At 38.9% G+C, this 19,798-nt stretch overlaps 1 long non-coding RNA gene across 1 annotated transcript in view; it reads right to left on the bottom strand.

Annotated features, from left to right (window-relative positions):
- Nucleotides 1-16,869: 16,869 nt before the first annotated feature.
- LOC130572418 (uncharacterized) overlaps nt 16,870-19,798 on the bottom strand; it is a 9,767-nt gene continuing 6,838 nt past the window's right edge. The window contains exons 2-3 of the long non-coding RNA XR_008965216.1: nt 17,942-18,111; nt 16,870-17,249 (exon numbers count right to left, since the gene is read on the bottom strand). This is a non-coding gene — a long non-coding RNA (uncharacterized LOC130572418). The remainder of the gene's footprint in view (nt 17,250-17,941; nt 18,112-19,798) is intronic.

Below are 19,798 nucleotides of genomic sequence, written 5' to 3'. Positions count from 1 at the left end.
AGTTGGTGAAACAGAAGAAAGTAACCAGAAGASTTTAAGTTAATGAGAGCACACAGGATAAATTAATCATTGTGATAATAKTAGCGATGTTATTAGGATCTGCAAGACTTGTCACACATACTGGAAATCCCCTATTTCTTGTCACACCCAATCATCTTTTTAGCCCATCCTGGGACTCTCAAGCCAGCCCATGTCTCTCTTCTAGGGGAAAGCCCAGAACTGGACACAGTCCTATAGATGAAGCCTCATCAGAGCTGAGCAAAGGGAAGGATCACCTCCCTTGACCTGCTGGCAAAGCTCAGCCTGCTGCTGCAGGATGCCATCAGCCTTCTTTCATACCGTGCTGGAAAATGTAAGAAGGGAATAAAGTCCTTGYGTTATCTCCATGGAATACAAAGTGCAAGGTATTTAAATCTTCTTGTAGAAAATGAAGCATTAAGGAAAAACAGCTCATCAGTGGTCATTACAAGCGAATTAATCTTCTTTATAGCATCCATAAATATTGCTAATGCATTAGTGTTTCACACATTGAACTCAGAGATGAGAAAATATAAATCAGTCATACATCCACTATTTTCCAGTCACCTCGCAACAAAAAAAAAAAGCCTGACACAACTTGCAAAAATTGTGAGACTCCACATTCTACAGAGTTGAGACATATGTAAGGTTATTTGCAGCAGGCAATGACATGTAACTATTCATTGTTACTTCATCTGAGGTCTCACACTGCTTCTGCCTGTTATACACCCTTGACTATTTTCATATTCCCTTCCATATTTCCATAATGTGTCCTAACTGAGAATTCCTCTCTCTCTTTTCAGAGCTTTTCTGTTGTCTTTGTGCAGGTGATGAAGGAGACAGATGCAGCAGTAAAAGATCCATCTCTTCTCTTTGGCTATAAGCACATACCAAATGTCTGGAATTTGAAAGAAATGARACTTAACTAGAAACTCCTGCATGCATTTCATATATATCCATAGTAACAGAGCTCACAGCAGACTTTTTCACTTGGTCAGCCACCCTGATGGTGGTTGCCATGGATGTTTTGATGGTTTCTTTGCAATTAAAAGGTTTTGTAGAAATCAATGTTTCTGACAGTATATTGYTTCTCTGAGGTGAATTTCACATTTGACTACCTGCTATTCCAGCATTCTACACATACACACATGCAGGCACAAATCAAACAGAAGATGCTTATATCATTCAGGATGGTTCCAGTGCACAGTTAATGAAAACACTCCACAGGCAGATAATAACAAAAAGTGAATATGGGCAGTGTGGTTCAATGTAATTGCAACCCATCACTACAATCACTGTCTGCATGACAACAAGGCTTCACACARCCCTGCAGCAGGTCAGAAGCTAAAYCACATCTCTGGAGATGAGAAGGAAACAAAACAAAACAAAGCAAATGTTTAATGCCATCTGATATTTTCACACTATTGTACAGCACAGTGGGACGTGTTGTGGCTTTTCATTGCAGTGAAGGAATTAAACTGGAGAATGCTAGGTCTAAGTGGCATATTTCACGTTTGAAGCACTTACAGATGAAAACCAGCCTATGTGGCTTTTGGGTAAAATTAGTAACTCCAAAGGTGCAGAAAACAATCATTGAAACATTGGTACACTAACATATTAAATAAAATTKGACTTTACAGGACAGACACCWTTTATTAYTTCAAATATCACTTGATTTTATTCWCCTCTTCTATGTAGCCATTTAAAATTGCATAAGCAATTAATATTAACCAGAAAAATATTAATTATTCAATCAAACAAATCKGCCACATTTTTCTTCCCTCTAATACGTTCTTTATATTGTAGGTGTTTCAGCTGAAGAGCATAAGAATAATTTTCAAGGTTTGAAATTTCCTCAATTAAATGTCAGGAAAAAAATTAATTTTTAGTAATAAATAAATAAAAACTATTACTGTTTAAAGACATGCAAAAATCAACAATCAGTCATGCMCGTTATTATGCAAATCAGAATATTTTATCCCCATTTATATTTTAATTATCCAGGAAAAACTAAAAATATATAATGGATATTCTGCACACAAAAGACATTTTAGTACCAATAATTTCATCATCACTTGCGGTCATAGAATAATAATAAAGAAAGAATACAGGGGAAAATGAGGAATCATTCAAATTGGGTAGCAAAAATGGTTAATATATGGGTTAAAAAGTGTTAAACAGCAGTGCAAGATAATGGCCTACTGATTGGGTTTGGACATCAGTTAGTGCTGGTTCCAGTCAGCTCTTCARGGATGACTGAGTAGCTGGAGAGAACAGGACAGTAATTTGGAAACTGTCCTATTGAATGGAGCTGTAAAAAGCAATGAGTTAGAAGATTTGACACAAAGAGACCTGGAAAGATTAGAAATCTGTGCCAAAACCAAAAGGAGCAAAATTAGTTTCTTCTTCCAGGCAAAAAAAAAAATAATAAAGTCAACTTAATGTATCTGGGTACATCCAATTAAAAACAGATACAGTAACACTCAGTCTGCTGGAGAGGTGTAGGTAAGATTAATGATATAGAAGTCCCAAGGGTGAAATGTAAAAGTGAATGAGAGAAGTTGGCAATGTGATATGGCTGCAAGACAGATTGTACTGGGGTTACAAAGATKGTGAAGGGCCTTGAGGGGAAGGTTTTTGAGAGGCTGAGAGTACTTGGTCTGTTCAGCCTGGAGAAGAGGATACTGAAGGGAGACCTCACTGCAGTTACAGTTGCTCCCCTTCCTTGTGAGGGGAAGAGGAGGGGCAGGCAGTGATCTCCTCTCTGTCCTGGCCGGTGACAGGAGCCAAGGGAATGGCCTGAAGTTGTGTCAGATGAGGTTTAGGTTGGATATTAGAAAAAGTTTCTTCACCCAGAGGGCGGTTGGGCACTGGAACAGCTCCTCAGGGAAGTGGTCACAGCACTAGCCTGACAGAGCTCAAGAAGTGTTTGGACAACACTCTCAGGCTCATGGTGTGACTCTTGGGAAGRGTTCTGTGCCAGACCAGGAGTTGGACTTCGATGATTTTAACGGGTTCTTTCCAGCTCAGAATATTCTGTGATTCTGTGATCTATTTTCTGAAACTTTTTAAGACTTGCAGTCATCATATATGTGAACTGTAATWCTACAAATATGATCAAATTACTATTTCAGGCCATGGGAAATGAATAGCACAATATGTATTGCTATATGAACACRATTAGTGCAATGACAGTTCCCCATATTCTGACAGAAATCTTTTGATRACTAATAATTTTGCTTTACCAGAAGAGACAGAATATAGGTAATTCAAATGTATAAAGTTGTACAGATCTTTGGGAAAAGTTAAAGATCAAAATCAAATGTAGAGAAGGCTAAAGGCTAAATCCCCTTTGGCCAATTTATTTAAAATTATAATATTAATGTGTGTAAAAAACATTTCATTAATATTCTCCAATGAGTTTGAATAAAAAAGCAAGCTCTCCTGAGAGAAACACTTGCTAATCAACAGCAGCCTTAGTTTTCATCGAAATTCACTGTGTAAATCTTTGATATCAAGTGAATGAMTATATCATGATGATATGGAACCTTTTTAAGATGCTGAAATATTTTACAAYAGGAAACAATATACAGTTCTAATTTGCTTCCCTGAACAATGATTCAATACACAGCAAGTTTTCTCTGAGTTATATCTATTTTCYGATGAAATCACAACTAATACTGAAAGCATCACAGCAAATATTCTCTTGATGAAAGCTTCAGGTTGTCTTATTTCGCAAGTGCTCAATCCATCTTATAAATAAACTTAAGACAATAAGGACACAGATATATGTGTCTTCTGTGTCTAGATTTTATTTTCGTTGGAGAATCCTTAGCTAAGATGATTTCAAGATGTAACATRAAGGAAAGATACACAGCATTGCCAGTTTCCAATTACAGAAGTCCARGCTTCTCTTGTATTCCTTGAGCTAGCTTTCTTCAGCTAATAATTAAAATATTTTTCCATATTTCCCTGCACCTGTCCATAAAGAAAAATGAACTCTGACTCATTCCAGCTGAGAAATTGAACAGTGTATAATACTTGCAAGATTCTACATAATTCAGAAAAAAAACCCTGCTTGCTCAAAATAATCACCTCTGCCAGGAACCTTCTACCACCTGGGGGGAATAACATGCATGAAAATATGCAGGCATCTGAGCAAGTTATGCAAGCTTAGGCATGGGTGAAATGACAACTAATTAATAAGTCACCTCMCAGATGCTGAAATGCAATCTTCCTTGTGACTGTGGCAGCAGAATACTGCACTTGCAGACAGGAAAATTACGTTTTGAGAGATTCTGAAGAGATAGGGAAGAGATGAGGAACAGTGTCAGGAAAAGGTGAGATATTCTKTATTTTAATTACCTATATTCTCTTAAGAGTTTTGAGTAAATGAAGACAAAACATAAATAAAACAATACACTCCCTTCAGTAAACTCTTAATAGAATTTTRTTGTTGCCACTGGCTTTATCTAATGGTTAAAAGGAAAATTTCTTCAAATATGTCATCTAGCAGTGCCAACAGCCATAGTTCAACCCACAATTTTCTTACAAGCTTGAAAGCAGCCAAGACATTTAAATAAAATATGATGTTCTAGTTCATTATTTAGCAAAAAAAAACCACCCAAACAATTCAAATACTATTAATAAGGRCCTAACCAGAGAAGACTGAGTTATATCCCATTATTTCTATGCAATTCAGAAGGGAAAAAGTATTTGTGTTGTTATTTACTCCATCAAAAACTCTTCCCCTCAAGTAAAATTGAAAATATCATAGATTCAAATTCATGGATACTTAATTTGGTTCTGTAGTGACAGCCCTAAAAGACTGGACCTTCCTATGGATGTGCATGCAACTTGCTGAGAGTTAGAYGAAAAGTGCTATTTAGCAATAATTTAGCAAGAGAAAACTTCTCATAAACAGATGAGAACTAACAAGAACTGKTTTTTTATTGAAAGAAAAATTATTTTGCATACTTCTGTATCCATCTATCAATGCAGCAAGTAGTGCAAATATTCATGAAGCAGTATCACAACCCAAAGATGGTCCTTATAACCAAGTCCTTCAGCTGATGACCTCAAAACTGACTGATTTAGGGACCTGGCTGGAGCTGCTGAGGGTTCCCAAAACTTCCACGTGAATGGTTGCTTTTCTTACAGAGTGCAGCCCATTGTGGAATTCAAAGACAAAACCTAGAGCTCCCATTCGACTGGGGCTGCAAACAGACTGAAAAAGCAAGGGCAAAGCTGTAAAAATAATTGTCCCCTGAGAACTCATTCGTGTGGGTAGGATACTGGGTCTCAAACAAAGGCTGAGCTAAGGCCAGGACCAATATTAAGGGTTAGGGAAAGGGACAAAATCTACAGCAGAGCTTAGACAGAGGCTGCAAAGGGGCTGAAAAACAAAGCTGTCAAATGAATTGTTCCCTCCAGACATGCTCATCCCCACTGTGTGAGCATTGAGTTAGGGCTCAGCCAAGGAGAAAGTTCAGCTAAGGAAGAGGATTAGGGTCAGGACMGAAAGACCTACAGCTGGAAGTGGGGTGGTATTGCAAAGGGGCCACCCAGAAAGGTGTAGGTTTCTTTCTGCAGCCTGTATGTTTCTTGTGGCAGTCTCTTTGAAGCTCCCCTTCTACTGCATTTCTGTGGTTATTTTTTCTTGACTCCTAAGAATCCCAAGTGATAAGCTGACTGCTTCAGCYCTGGTTCCAGCTTCTATCAGAGGCTCCACATTCCTGAGAGGGAAATTCAATTCTCAGCTGTTCCTTTTCTTAGAAGATTTTTCAGTRTCCTCAACACAGCCATCCTGCAGTTTCTTATTTTCCTAACTGCAATTTTATTCCTAAATATAATCCAAATCATAAAATAAATCTAGGCACTTTCCTTCTTTGTTTTACCCAGAAAAGAATTTATTCCAGGGGGAAATCTAGCCTACAGGGTTTTTTTTATCAGACAGCCCTGCTGCACCACTCAAGATGTAGCTCTAGGCTTTTTCTCTCAATCATTAGAGTTGTAAAAGGAAGTGAGTGGTGCAAAAATAATTGTTTCCTTAGGTATTTTTCATCTTTACTGGCATTTTTTCTGAGGTTCATTTCAGGGTTTGGGTTAAGGTTATTTTTGACTGAAAGTCCACAACTAAGTTTGATCCCATCTGGACAGCAGCTGACAAAGAAACCCATGGGCAGACTGGAATATTCTCCTTGGAAGAACACTGAATCTTTGCATGGAGCATTGTTTTTGGTTTATGCATCAGTCAAGCGTTTATGTTAGCCCCAGAGGAGTTTAGAGACAAAGAGAGATCTGAAATGAAGTTATTGTAAGCTGCGATGTATCCTCCACTGCTAAGTAAGAGCTGATGCTACGACTGGAGAATTGCATCGTATTTATCTATTGTTTGTCTGAATGGAGAGGGTTTCCTCTCCTATGGCCAGGCTGGGCTTAGGGCYCTCTGTTAATGTTAGGTTTGTTGAGGGAAAGAATTAGCCTAGAATTTAAGGGAGACTGAGTCTGGAAAGGATCTGTCACAGGGAGTTGTGAGTTCCAAAAAAAGTATTCTTTCAGCCAGTTTTCAGTATGGACAAAGTCCATCTGTCTTTTGTGACACTCAYATGACATGTAGGATTTGGTGTTAGGGCTTTGGCTACTGTTGTGAGAAAGAAAAATAATCAAATGACCCTTTGGAAATATCTTTTACAGTTAAGTAAACACTTACATGYAAATTATTTTGGGGGGAATATTGATTCTTTTTTTGTTGGAGTATTAGCCCTGTCCTAGATCAAACTACAGTTATTGCCTAAGGCTAGAGCTGCAAGAAAGAAATTTCAGAGCTGCGCTGCAGGGGAGCTGATAATGGATAGCCAAAAAACCCTGAAATTCTCCCAYGAGGAAATTTTTGCTTCGACAGGGCTGGCATGCTTTCTGTCTGAAGTTCCCCTTGCATTAGGCTATTGTTGAAATAAACATGATTATTTGTTTGCACATGTAAGATGTTCCCATTTTTACTAATCTTAACCAACAGAGTAATGGTGGATTCATGTGCTTTCCATGGCACCACACGTAAGGATTCCTTGTGCTAACCACAGACAGAGTGAGCAGATATTCACTTAGACTAAATGCAAAAATTGTGGAGAGAGTTATAARGCCCTTTGTAAAGGCATGGACTTCCCTCCACCTCCATTTTCCAACACACAGAAACAAATACTTTAATCTTGTTGTGTTATTTTGACAAAGAAAAACCTTCATGTTCTTGTTTTGTATGATACTGATTTCTTGAGTATCTGTTTTCTTACATGCATGTTCACACACAAACATGCCCCAGAGTTTTCTGTCCAGATCTGTAACAACTGAAAAGCCTTAGAACCATGAGTAGGGAAGGAACTACTACAAATTCAGTAGAAGGAACTGAATTTGTTTTCAGTGACTTTCAAGAAAATAAACCAATTCTATATAACTATTGTCCACATTTATTTAATTGTATAATTTCACTTCTGCTCAGCATCACAGTATCTATGTTTATGCTTGCTATATGCTGAAGAAAAGCATCAAACCAACAGCTTTGTGATTGTGTATCTAGCACACACAACATAGCTCATATTTGTAAAAACATAAATATAACTTTTCTGTTGCTTCTGGCTGCATGGATAATCTTCCATAAACAAATTGCGGATGACTGAACAATGCTAGCCTGAACATGCCCGTTTAGGAGATTTTTGTAATAAACCCCTTCTTTATCACGGAGATGCTTATGCCTTAGGCTCTCTGCAGTAAGAACCAGAATTTAATTTTCATAACTTGAGGGAGCTCAGATTCTGTTTTTYGGTTTAGCTCACTAAGATCAAAAGAGACCCACATCCAAAAATGACCATAAAATTAGTGCATCCATACCAGGACCTGATTGAGACCTACCTCACCTTCTTGTGTAGGTATGAGCAAATCAGTGTAAGCCTGAAAGGATCAGACATAAATAAGAATGGTTATGGCAGCAATGGTTATGGGAATAATCCCAACAGTATTGCAGTGACCGCTCATACTTGGTTTGCTTCTTTAGAYTACTTTCCAGGAAGCCGACCCAGTTTATACCTATGTTGTTTCTGCTTTATGAGCATAACATCCATGAATCAGGTCCGAATTCAGACCACTGTTTGCCTTCTGCATCAGACATTACTCAAAATCCTCTTTCACATTCTGCATTACAATCTTTAGAACCTCAGARCCATATTTTGAGTATAGGAGCTTGTATATGAAATTACTGTTTTGTATACTATTTTCTCCCCATTTAACCTATTTTCATTATTATTTAAATATATGCACATACAAAATTCTTAACCTCCTTATATTCAGTCCTGTATATACTCAAAGGAAAGCACAATATATGTGCACTGCACTCCATGTATAAAATAAATCCTACAGAACTGCACAGTTTCACTGGGCACGYCACCAATTATTACAATGAAATTATAACAGAACAAGAAAACATGACTGCAGMACTCAGGTAGATGATACTGAAAAGTTCTTCAGATTGCTTTCTTGTCTAGACCATAACACTGAGGCAGATGTAGGTTTTTGGTGTACTCTTGTTTTGACTGCACAGGAATTTTGAGGATTCTAGTCTGTAAATGTATGCATACCCAGCCATGTTAATCATAGAAGCAAGAATATCACAATGGAAAGTCTAAACAAATGTTAAGAGCTGGGGAAACGTATCTGCATCATTTTTTTCTCAAGTTCTTGTCTGTCTGGTGTCGAGAAGTACAGATACCTCCTTAGAAAAATGACATTTTTAAGGATAAATATGAATTTCAGCAGCTGCTGTATTTCAACTTTTGTAGGTTATAGAGAGTAACTTTCTATTTACATAGATGTGGAGATAGGTGAGCAGTAGTGTTAGCTGAGGGCAAAAAAAGGTTAATTGATTTTGCTTACACATCAAACTCACCCCCTTCTAAGTGCACATTCTGGAACACACAGCAAGTAAATTTAATCCTCTATTTTAATGATGTGTCTGTATGTGTGTTTACACATGTAGGTAAGGGCTTGGACTGGTGACCTGTCTACTCATTTTTGGGTTTTTATTTTCCCTGAGTATCAGTAGTGCTGYGATGTACTGTAACACCAGATCGTTACAAAATAAAACTATTTTGGGATTGTGCTCATTGCACTCAGGGATCCAATTGTTCAGGCCTGAGGCAGTATCTGTGCAAATGCTCTGAAGAAATGATTTAATCACAGTGAAGTATCACTGGAAACAGCTGAAAAGAGTTTTGCCCAGGTAGTGAGAATGGTCATGYTCCTGCTATATCAGGGCACAGGCTTGTCCATGTACTTGCCCTATGGCAATAGATCTATAATTAGAGCTGCAGCTATTGGGTTAAAAGGGATGCTGTTATCCTCCTGTTATGGGCAAAAAGGAACATAACATATAAATGAAGCCAAGAAACTATTTTGATTACATTCAAAGTTTTACTTATCTAACAGGCCGAGTTAAGAGAATTGTCACRGTCCTCAGCACATCAATAAGTTTTAATTGCTTTGACCTTCATCCACGCCCATTGGTCCAGTTAAGCTCTTTGCCTGGTTTATGCTGTAGGTGTGTTTGGGCTCAGCTCCAACCCTAGCTTGGTTTTGCTTGTTGCTTTRTGTATCTCAGATCATCATTAGACTGCAGTAATATCCACCATCCCTATGCTTCTGTTGGAATGAATGCTGTCCCTCTGCAGATTGCTGGTCCCAGCTTGAGCATTATTTTTTGTGGTGAAAAATACTTAAATAGCTATGCCCCCAGCCCGGGCTTTTATAACCCTAATAAAGCATCATCTGTTACAGCACAAGCAGCTGGTGAAGAGCCAAGACACAGAGGCACACCTTACCTTCTATGACAGCAGCAAAAGTGCATATTTTCTACCCAGACATTATCCTTTCTGTTTCAGACTGTAATGGCTCAGCACCCCGTGCTGCTCTCCATCTGTGCCTCAAGCTACAGTGAAGGACTGAACTATCATAGAAGCTCTGTTAACATGCGGATATGAATTCTTTTAACACCTGTACGTTAAGCACATTACTGGGTTTTACAGGATGAAAGAAGATAAAAAAATAAGTGCTTTAAGGAAGACTATCCTACAATGGTTATCGACTGAGACAKGTTTGAAATCAGCAGTTTAGCAAAAACATCTAATATTCACTCACAGATGCTGCCACCTAGAGTCTAGCATTGTGACACTGTGAACACAAAGATTATAGAGCAACTTTGAGGCAGAAATATTCAATTTGTGTGGAGGTGGAGGGGTGGGTTTCAAGGGGAGTATGTGGCAGGAAATGGTGAAAGAGTAGCCAAGCAAGCAGAAAGCAATCTTGAATTTTGTATCTTCCTTCTGTAATGGTCAAAATCAGATCTTACACTGAAAGGTGGAATGGTGGAACTTAGCATGGAAAGCAAATTGGAACTGCTATTCTGCCCATTTATCAGAATACTTTAAAAATAGATTTATTTCCAGTTCAATTTCCAGGTCTGAAAAATAATGGTCAGCAGAATAAGAGATGTTCTAGTTGAGCAAACTTGCCTTCATTTTTGATGAAAAAGCCTGCCAGTTCTCAAAAAGTCATAAAGAAAGCATATTTAAGCTTTTCTCCCCCTCCATCAGTAGAATATTGAAGAAGACAAAATATCCCCATGAGGCAGCCTAACTGGAAATCCAAAGYAGCCTGGAAAATGAGCTATCCTGCTATGCTTTAGAAATTGCAAATAGCAGCAACCCAATTTCTCAGCTAACCTGAAGGACCTGGCAGCATTTGCAACAAGATGCCTAATTCCGTGCCTGGACTCTCACACTGTGTGTAATTTGTTTAGAAATGAGCTACAAACCTGGATCTCAATTTGCTCAACAGGATATGGTTTGATTAAATGTGTCCGGATGCATTTGYAATGGGATTATAGATTTCAATTAGAAGTAAGCAACAATCATTACAAAGGAATACTTGGTCATGCATACTTTAACAAACAGAAGTGGGGCAAGAAATAGGAGCATGATGAAAAATCTCTTATTTCTTTCATCCCTCCACCTGTTCCTTCACACTCTAGTATTTTTTCTCAAGTTCATGTTATGTTTCTYTCCTTTCTCTTTGCTGGCCTGTTGTCAAATTGATGGTTTTTAGTTCCACTGATCTCTGAACATGCTCACCTTCCCATGATGAGTTCCTTCTCTTCCCTAACAGGCTGATTTGCAATTCTTCTGCCTGCTAGTGAATGACAGTGAATAGATCTTTACTATATTAGATTGCTGATCCAGAAGGGTTAAGCCAATTGTCTCCGTGGTGTTGGTGGGGGTACAGCTTGACTGACCCAAACCAGCACTCCCTTACCTTGTGTTTGTGCTGCATGGTKGAGAACAGGCTTGAGAATTGTCTGTTCAGTGAGCCCCACGAGCCTCCCAGCTGGTRGCAGCTGAAAAAGAGCCAACACCACACACCCCCTGCTCGACTGGTGAGTAAACCTCACACCTGCTTTGTCAGTAATTTGCATCTGAAAGAGTCCTACTGCAGAGCCAGGAATACAAGGATTCTCTCTAGTGCTAGGGAGCACTAGAGCTAAAATTGGTTTGGCCTCTTCATGTAAAATTAAGGGTTTACAGCATGGTTTGTGGTGAGTTCCCTTGCAATGAGTGAATTCATACCACCTCTGCTGCTTGCAGTAGAGACTGCTGTCACAGAGACATGTGACAAAGTACAACTTACAACCATGCACCTAAATTTTCTTTCCACCAAACAGGATGACCTCATCCAAAATGAAAATGCTCCATGGCCTGTACTGCTCTCCAGACTATGTCCTGGAAGTCCGAAAAGCTATTGCCTTACAAGGGCTAAAATCATGCTAGAAAGAGAGTTAACAGTGCTGGACTTGTGCAGGACTGTGCCTTGGTCTTGTGTCCTCAGAAAACAGGAACTCAAGACACCGGTGAAAATAAGTACGAAACTGATGCTGAACAGGATGCCAGYTATTTGGTTAGAAATACTGTGTGTGTTAATTATGGTTTCAGYGTCCATATCCTCCTGTGAAAAAAATAGTGACAAAAGTGAAAACAAGACAAAGCAGCTTATTCTGCCTGTCTCCTTCTAAGGGCAGAATAGCAGTTCCAATTTGCTGTCCAATTGTTACTGAATCAATAGGCAACAGAGTTGCTGAAATTGATAGGCAACAGAATAAGGGTCTAATGCATTTTACAAGTATGCTGTCAGGAAATCCATTCAGACTGACATAATAGCATAGAACTCTAGAATGGTTTGGTTACAACCCTGCTGCCATGAGCAGGGACACCTTCAGCTACACCAGGCTGTTCAGAACCCCATCCAACCTGGCTTTGAACAGCTCCAGGGATGGGGCATCCACAACTTCCTTAAGCAGCCTGTTCTAGTGCCTCACCATCCTCACAGTAAAGGATTTTTTCCCAATATCTTATCTAAACCTACTCTCAATTTGAATCCRTTCCCCCTTGTCCTCTCACTGGATGCCCTTGTAAATCTTACYCCATCTTTCCTTTCTGGGTAGAGTTACCTTTTCTGCTTATCTGTGGTGGTTGTTTATGATGTTTGTTATGATATAGACATCTGGCCTGTTAATGTTATGGTCTGTCAGTGGATTGCACATGCTYAGATCCTTCTCCAGCCTACAGAACCAGTCTGCCTCAGTTTGCACTGTATTGGAAACCCCATTTGCACACACTGCTGGTGCACTGGCACAGACACTATGGAAATGAGTCACAGGCAATGCAATACTTATAATTTTGCCAAATGGGGCAATGTATTGGCAATTTTGTTGCATCTGCCATAATATTCAGGCCAACTTTCTCTTCTGCAAGGAAAAGCAAACAGTCTTCCAGACCAGACTAATTTAAAAGGAAGTATGACGAATTCTGCCCATTCATTCCATTCATACATTTCTGTTCACTAGTTACTATTTTATTTATATAATTTAGAGTAGCAAAGATCTGGTACCTCATAGCACCAGTGCTCTGGGTAGCTATTACCAACCCATGGACTACTGAGTGGACTACTGAGATCAAACCCCTTTCTACAAGAAAAGCATAAAAATATGTTGTTGCTTAGCCTGGACTGATCATCTAGTTTCTTGCTAATCCTTTATTTGAAGGAGTCCTAGTCTGAGTGCCCATTTAATTCTTTGAAATGTACAGAAAAAGAAACAAGTTGGAGTTTGGAGTATAGATAGAGAAATGGGAAAACAATTGAGGAAAGAAGAACAAGAGAAAGTGAGAAATACAGGTAACAATTCCAAAGCCTCACAGCAGATTCACAKGAGGAACTATCATTAACTACAGCAGAAGGGAGCTGACAATATCCTACAGACATTTCTGATTACTTCAGCAAATCAGAGAATGGGAAGACAAATTGCTGATRAGTTGCAGTGACCTGAGATTAACTTATCCTGATAATCAATCCAGAGGGGAAATGAATATTAAAGTTACGGGTATGCTTCTGTAAAGCACCCACCTCTATGCCATTTTMCAGGATAAGCATGTGATGTTAGAGGTACATTAGACACAATTGTCAAAGGTCATCAGCAAAACAAGTCTTAGTTAAACATAGGGTTATTAGACCAGACAAAACCACTGAAAATATTTCCTTCAGAAGGTATTTCCCTTATGTCTGAAATTGAAGACCTGACCTGCACATCCTCCATTCTGCCCAACTTCCTAACCTACCTCTAGACCTCTGCGCTTCYTGCTGGTCACACATGGAAACCCTGCAGGAGAAGGATGTCAAAAACTCACAGATCAGGAACAAGACAGAGTATCTGATATTCAGTGCAGCCAATAAATTCAGGGCAAATCAAGCAACCAGCAGATTGCAAGAGAATGCCTTAAATGGCCTGTATGATTCTTCCATTCAATTTAACCTAAACTGTCAGACAGCACTGATATATGATCAGGGAAAAATGAGAGGCAATGGAGGCCATGGAACAGTTTTGGAAGGGATTATACTCCCATTTTTCTTCATTCTCTTATCAGGCCTACAAACCCATATTTCCTAAGGTTTTAATTTATATTGCAATATTGTTTATAAGAGCCCTTTTCTCCAGAAATAATAAACAAGGAAGTGCAAATATGATGGGATTCAGGCAGGGATAGGAGCAACACGTATAATCCAAAAGGTAGCTGCCTGAGAGGATTAAATGCCAGCACTCATRAGCAGTGATAAATTCTTTTCACAACACAGACAAGTTTTAATGCTTTAAATTGGACTACATTCAAGTTTTAGGTCARGGGTTGCAAGGTCTTTAGGGGTTTGGTTGTTATGTTTGCTTGTTTAGAGAAAACAGAAAGTATTTCCAAGACTGCATATTGGAGGAAATATTCCTTTCCCTTCAACTTACAGGATCAGAGAGAAGAGTATCAGGTCTGTGTTCTCAGTAACTCTTGTCTGCTTCCACTGAGCATGCCAAAGCTGCTGTATTCCTTGTGGCAGAATAATGAAGTTCATTAGAACCYCAGATGGCCCATATTTATTTCAGCACATCATTTTTTAGCGCTGTTCTAGATAACAGTTTTGATTTATAATTCCCTGCGTGGTTAAAAGACACCGGTGTTCTCGTATTTTTCACCATCAGTTGAAATCTACTAAAACAACAGCCCCTGTGGGGTRTTTGCTGGATGCACGGCTGGGGTTTTTCAGCAGTCAGCCTTTGCAACTTACCCTTGATTCAACRAAGCTGAAAGACATCTGACTTTCAGCTAATAGAGTGAGGCAGAGAGCATTTTTCAAGGGATTGGGAGGGAATCTCAGCAGGATTGCAGGCATACAAATAAAAACATTGCTGTGTTTTATAGAAAGACAATAAATACGTTATGTAGTGAGGATGCACACTCCTCCTCCTACCCTCAAAGGACATGTTTCACTGTTCAAGGGGAAAGAAAAGCAGAGGCAAATCCTGCTCTGGGTTTACTGAAACATTAGGCTCCAATGAGCTGACACCTGTAAGACTGACCTTAACATTGCTTAACATGTTTGGTTACACATGTTCACATGTAACTTAACTAYATAAAGGACTGTTTTCTTAGYGTGTCCATAGTAAAGCATTTTMATTGCTCTTTACCTAACATATCARCTACTTCCAAAGATTACAATATTTTAGCACATTTATTCTTTCCTTATATTCATATCTGTTCCAATTTTTRATTCAACTGAGAGCTGAAGAACAAGAGAACAATGTTAATGACTTCTGGGCTTGCCATAAGGAGAACTGAGACGATCAGTAAAAGATTCCCAATAAGCACACTGTCAAGTACTGTGTATATGAAAAAGGATGACCAACTTTCTGCTCTAGGCCAGCTGTGCCTCTTCAACACTCACAGCTTCACTACTGCTGACAATGCAGTACAAACAGGCAACAAACAGCACTTGCATGTGGAGCATCTCTTGGCTAACACTAGACTGCGTGATCCGTAACAATTCAGTCCCACTGGGMAGCATGGGAAAAATACACTGTTGCAAGAATTACAAGTTCTGACTTCTGATTCAATGGAACTTCAACGACAGGTCTTGCATTTTAAAAGATATGTTCTCTGAGGATGTGAATCTTTCCATTGTATTCATGTATCATTTTGSTCAACATCTGTGCTCTCAGATTTCCCTTTCTATTCCTCTCACACAATGTCAGTCCATTTGATTTGGCATTCATTCTGCTCACCTCTGTAGTCATTCTAAGGCAGCTGGTTAGGCATGGAAAACATAATAAAAATAAAAAAACAGCAAGCAAAATCCCAGAAGAGAATAGGTTCACTACCTCAGAGTGCTTTCATTTTATATAAATAAGCAATGTGATTTAGATTCAGGGAATGTGAGAATCCAAGCTTTGACTCCAATGTGCAGATGTTACTTTGTGCAAAAAAAAGGAACATGTTTAAGTGGGTAATCCTTTTGATGCTGGAATTAATTCATAAATTTATAAGTTGTCAATTTTCCTCTACTTGGAGTCAGCCTTGACTATCTTGAATTTATTTTCTATAAGACAGATCCTYGAGTTTCTGAAATGTCTGGGACTGAAAAGCTGTACTATCAGTGTTAAGCTCAGCTACTCAAATTTATTGGCATTTATTTTACAGATTTCTTCTGTGCAAAATCCAAGAGTAAATGGAATTTATTTGTAAATCATCCAAGATGTTATCGGCTCAATGGCTATAAACATTACTTTGATTTCTATGCACTCTGCTTTCCAGTCTTTTAAAAGTTATTGCCTCAGCTACATGCAAGCCGCATTTTTGTCGCAAAACCCACAAACCTCATAGCCCAGACTAATCTGAAGTTTAAAAAAGCATATTTAATGCATTGGTACACATATTTTCCTTCACTAAGTATTTCACACTTTATGCCACGAGCTTTTTTTCTACACGGACCTAGAATGACTGCCTTACAAAATGTCTAGATACCTGGTTTCATCCGATAAAATTTGTTGCAAGGAGAGAATGAAAAGTTTAAAGAAATCACAGCTGATTTCTGAAACTGGAAAGCTGCAGCAAATAGATCTGAGTTCATTATATGACACTGGGACTAAAATATCAGTTCTKATTATACAATTAAGATTCTGTGAAAGCCACTTCACTTTTTTCTCTATGCTTTAAAACTCCATTCCCACCAGATCATTTTTACCTCCACAAAAGATGGATTGACCCTGGCTGGATGCTGGGTGCCCACTGAGCCACTCTCTCACCCCTCTCCACAGCTGGACAGGGGATTTTAACAAAAGGCTCATAGGTCGAGATAAGAACAGGAAGAGATCACTCAGAAATTACCATCATGGGCAAAACAGACTTGACTCAGGAAATCAGTTTAATTTATTACCAAACAAATCAGAGTAGAATACTGAGAAATCAAGATAAATCTTAAAACACCTTCCACCCATGTACCACTTCTTCCTGAGCTTAACTTCAGTCCCAAATTCTCTTTCTCGCCCCCCGCAGAGGCTAGGCAGGACAGGAAATGGGGGCTGTGGTCAGTTCATCACACGTTGTCTCTGCTGCTCCTTCCTCCTCCAGGAAGAATTCCTCACACTCTTTCCCTGCTCCAGTCTGGGTTCCCTCCCATGGGAAACATTCCTCCATGAACTTCCATGAAAAACTGGTRTATTACTCAGACTTTAATTCCATGAGTTTAAATTTTTATTTATCAACCTCCATAGTTTCAACTTTTGTCACTTCTGAGAATATATAAGGAGTGAACCAAAAAAGCTGTAAAACAAGAAGAYAAATAAAGAGGTCAGAAAATGTTCATCTAATAAAAAAAATAAACTTTAAAATATAAACAGAAAAGTAAAATTCATCACTGTGGTGTTAAGCTCAGGTTTTGCTGAACATTAGGGACAACTATTGCTCACCCAGTCGCCAAGGAATTTAAGTGCCAAGTCTCTATTTTGGCCTGGGCTTGCAGCCCTCCAGGTCACTGYTCTCCTGAAATGCCAGTTAAAAAGCAGCAGGAGCCAGGCACGGGTATCTCTCACTCTTGTACAAGACCTTTCCCCAGCAGGTTTCTTCTTGTAAAACTAAACATGCTCCCCACGTTCCTCATGGCCACAGCTCCTGAAGATGTGTGCAACACCATTTCTGCCACATGCTTRTTCTCCCCATGGCAACCTCACAGCAAACTCAAGTAAAATAAACAGATATTGGTTACTAATTAAAAAAGCCAATTTAATTTCTAAATTTAAACAATTAAATTTCTAAATTTTACCTGGGGTGACAGTCTCAGTGAGTGCGGAATAATCAAATGCGTTACACATTTTCCTTTGCCAAAATGTATTTAAGCTGTTCTAAGCAGCTTTGTTATGGATMCTCATGGCTGAGTAATGGACAAATTTCCTGTTGAACAATTTCCTGTGATATTGCTTTGGAGGCAACACCAAAAGAATGGTAGAAACACCTACCATCTGTAAGCTACATCTGAGTGTTCAGTGTCAGTACAGATTTGATGAAAAGCTCAAGAACTTGTCAGCGCATTCGCAGCAGTCCACATTCCCATTACAAAAGGGAAGATTAGTATCATCAACTTCAGTCAATTCAAAGTTGACTACTTCAAAACAAATAACCTTAAGCCCTAAAAGTAAGAAGAGAATGAATGAGGCACCGCCAGAGGGTAATTAATCTCATGTTTTAGACAAGATGAATCACTCTCTGCAGACACTTAATTAATTTCACTGACTCAAAACTCAGTGTTTAAACTTAGACAGCTTCCAAGATCATAAGTCAGATAGGATAAAGGTTGCACAAAACATCTATTATCTGAACTCTGTAATCAGATATCTGCATAGGTATTTTCATTGGGAATATATGCCCAGAAACACCTAAAAAAGCAGGTTTCATAATGACAGGCAGATTCTGAATGCAAATCTTTCAGAATTCAAAAGACAGTCATTACAGAGCCTGCAGTTACTAATATCTAAAGACACAATACAGTGTTATACTCTATATATATATATATGAGCCTTCAGTAAAAAGATCCATGATTTTTCATAATTCTGCTAATAGACTTTTCAAATATCTTGTCTGAAATGAACAAACTGGAATTTCCAAGGAGAGGAGCTCTCAACAAGGCTACAGGAGTTAGAAAAACTAAGTAAAGCAGAAATGCTACAGTAAAAGTGCCTGATTATTTGTGGCTTTAGTATTTAAAATGTATTACTCACTTTTGTATCATCATGATTGAAATTCTGCACACACAATATGTGACACGGTAATTCTCCAGTTTTCTTATGCAGCAAATGCCAAATGTACTGATACCATAAGTATGTGTCATGAGCAAGGGAATAAGCATATAACAAAACAAAAGAGCACAGAGGTGCTACAGAGATAGTGAGGGAGCTGGCTCATGACTATCCCAGACTGAAGATGTCAACTTCTCATGATCAATTARCTGGTGTTAGCCTTTCTGTTAAAATGTTGATCACCCTCCTCCAGTCATTTTGCAGGAATTGGAAATTTCACTTCTGATCACAACATTTTTGGGCTATGTTAGGAAATGTTTTCCTTCTCTTTCTAAAATGAAGTTAATGGCTGGGATTCCACATGAGGTTAAGAAAGCTGGAGAGCAAGTGCAGACTCCCAATGCATATGAAATGCTTTCAGCTATTCAAAACACCCGCATAGGGGTGGTAAATTTGACTGAGGAAGATCCATATTTCTACAGGGGCTGTGAGAGAGCAGAAGAAATATCCCACAAAACCTACATGACACTAGAGATCTACACACACACATGCCCAAAGGTAGGTGCTTACAATCCTGCTGCTTCCTTAGGATCTCATTACAACTAATCAGTTTAATCCAAGGAGCTTAGAAAGCATCATCCTATTGAGTAGACACTGACAGCTTGGTTTCATTGTCCATCAGTAGACACCCAGTATTATTTCAGATGTCATAAAGTATTCAAGACTTACGGCTCCCAAACATGACAGAGGACTTGGGGAAGACCAGTGTCCCTCTGGAGTGGCAGCTAGAGACCAGCAGGGTAGCTTTTTAATATTTCAAACAGCACTCAATATCTGCACAACCATCTCTCACAGCTGGTCACCTGAAGCTTCCTCTGGGCTCCACTGACTGTATTGACCCATTTTATTTGACTAAGACTAAGAACCTAATACCATTTGAGATGCTCAAAAGTCTTCCATGTGACTTTCAGAAATGCTAAGGACTCCTTCAGACCTTTTGTAATACTTATCAGATCCACACAGGTGACAAATGTTAATCTCAGACTGAATCCCAAGCAACATTCCTTATCTAACATTTAA

Source organism: Malurus melanocephalus, unplaced genomic scaffold (genome assembly GCF_030028575.1).
Source record: "Malurus melanocephalus ecotype Western Australia unplaced genomic scaffold, MMel_1.1 scaffold_35, whole genome shotgun sequence".
Lineage (NCBI taxonomy): Eukaryota > Metazoa > Chordata > Aves > Passeriformes > Maluridae > Malurus > Malurus melanocephalus.
The sequence above is the reverse complement of the archived record's forward strand: the minus strand, read 5'-3'. Positions and strand labels throughout refer to the sequence as shown.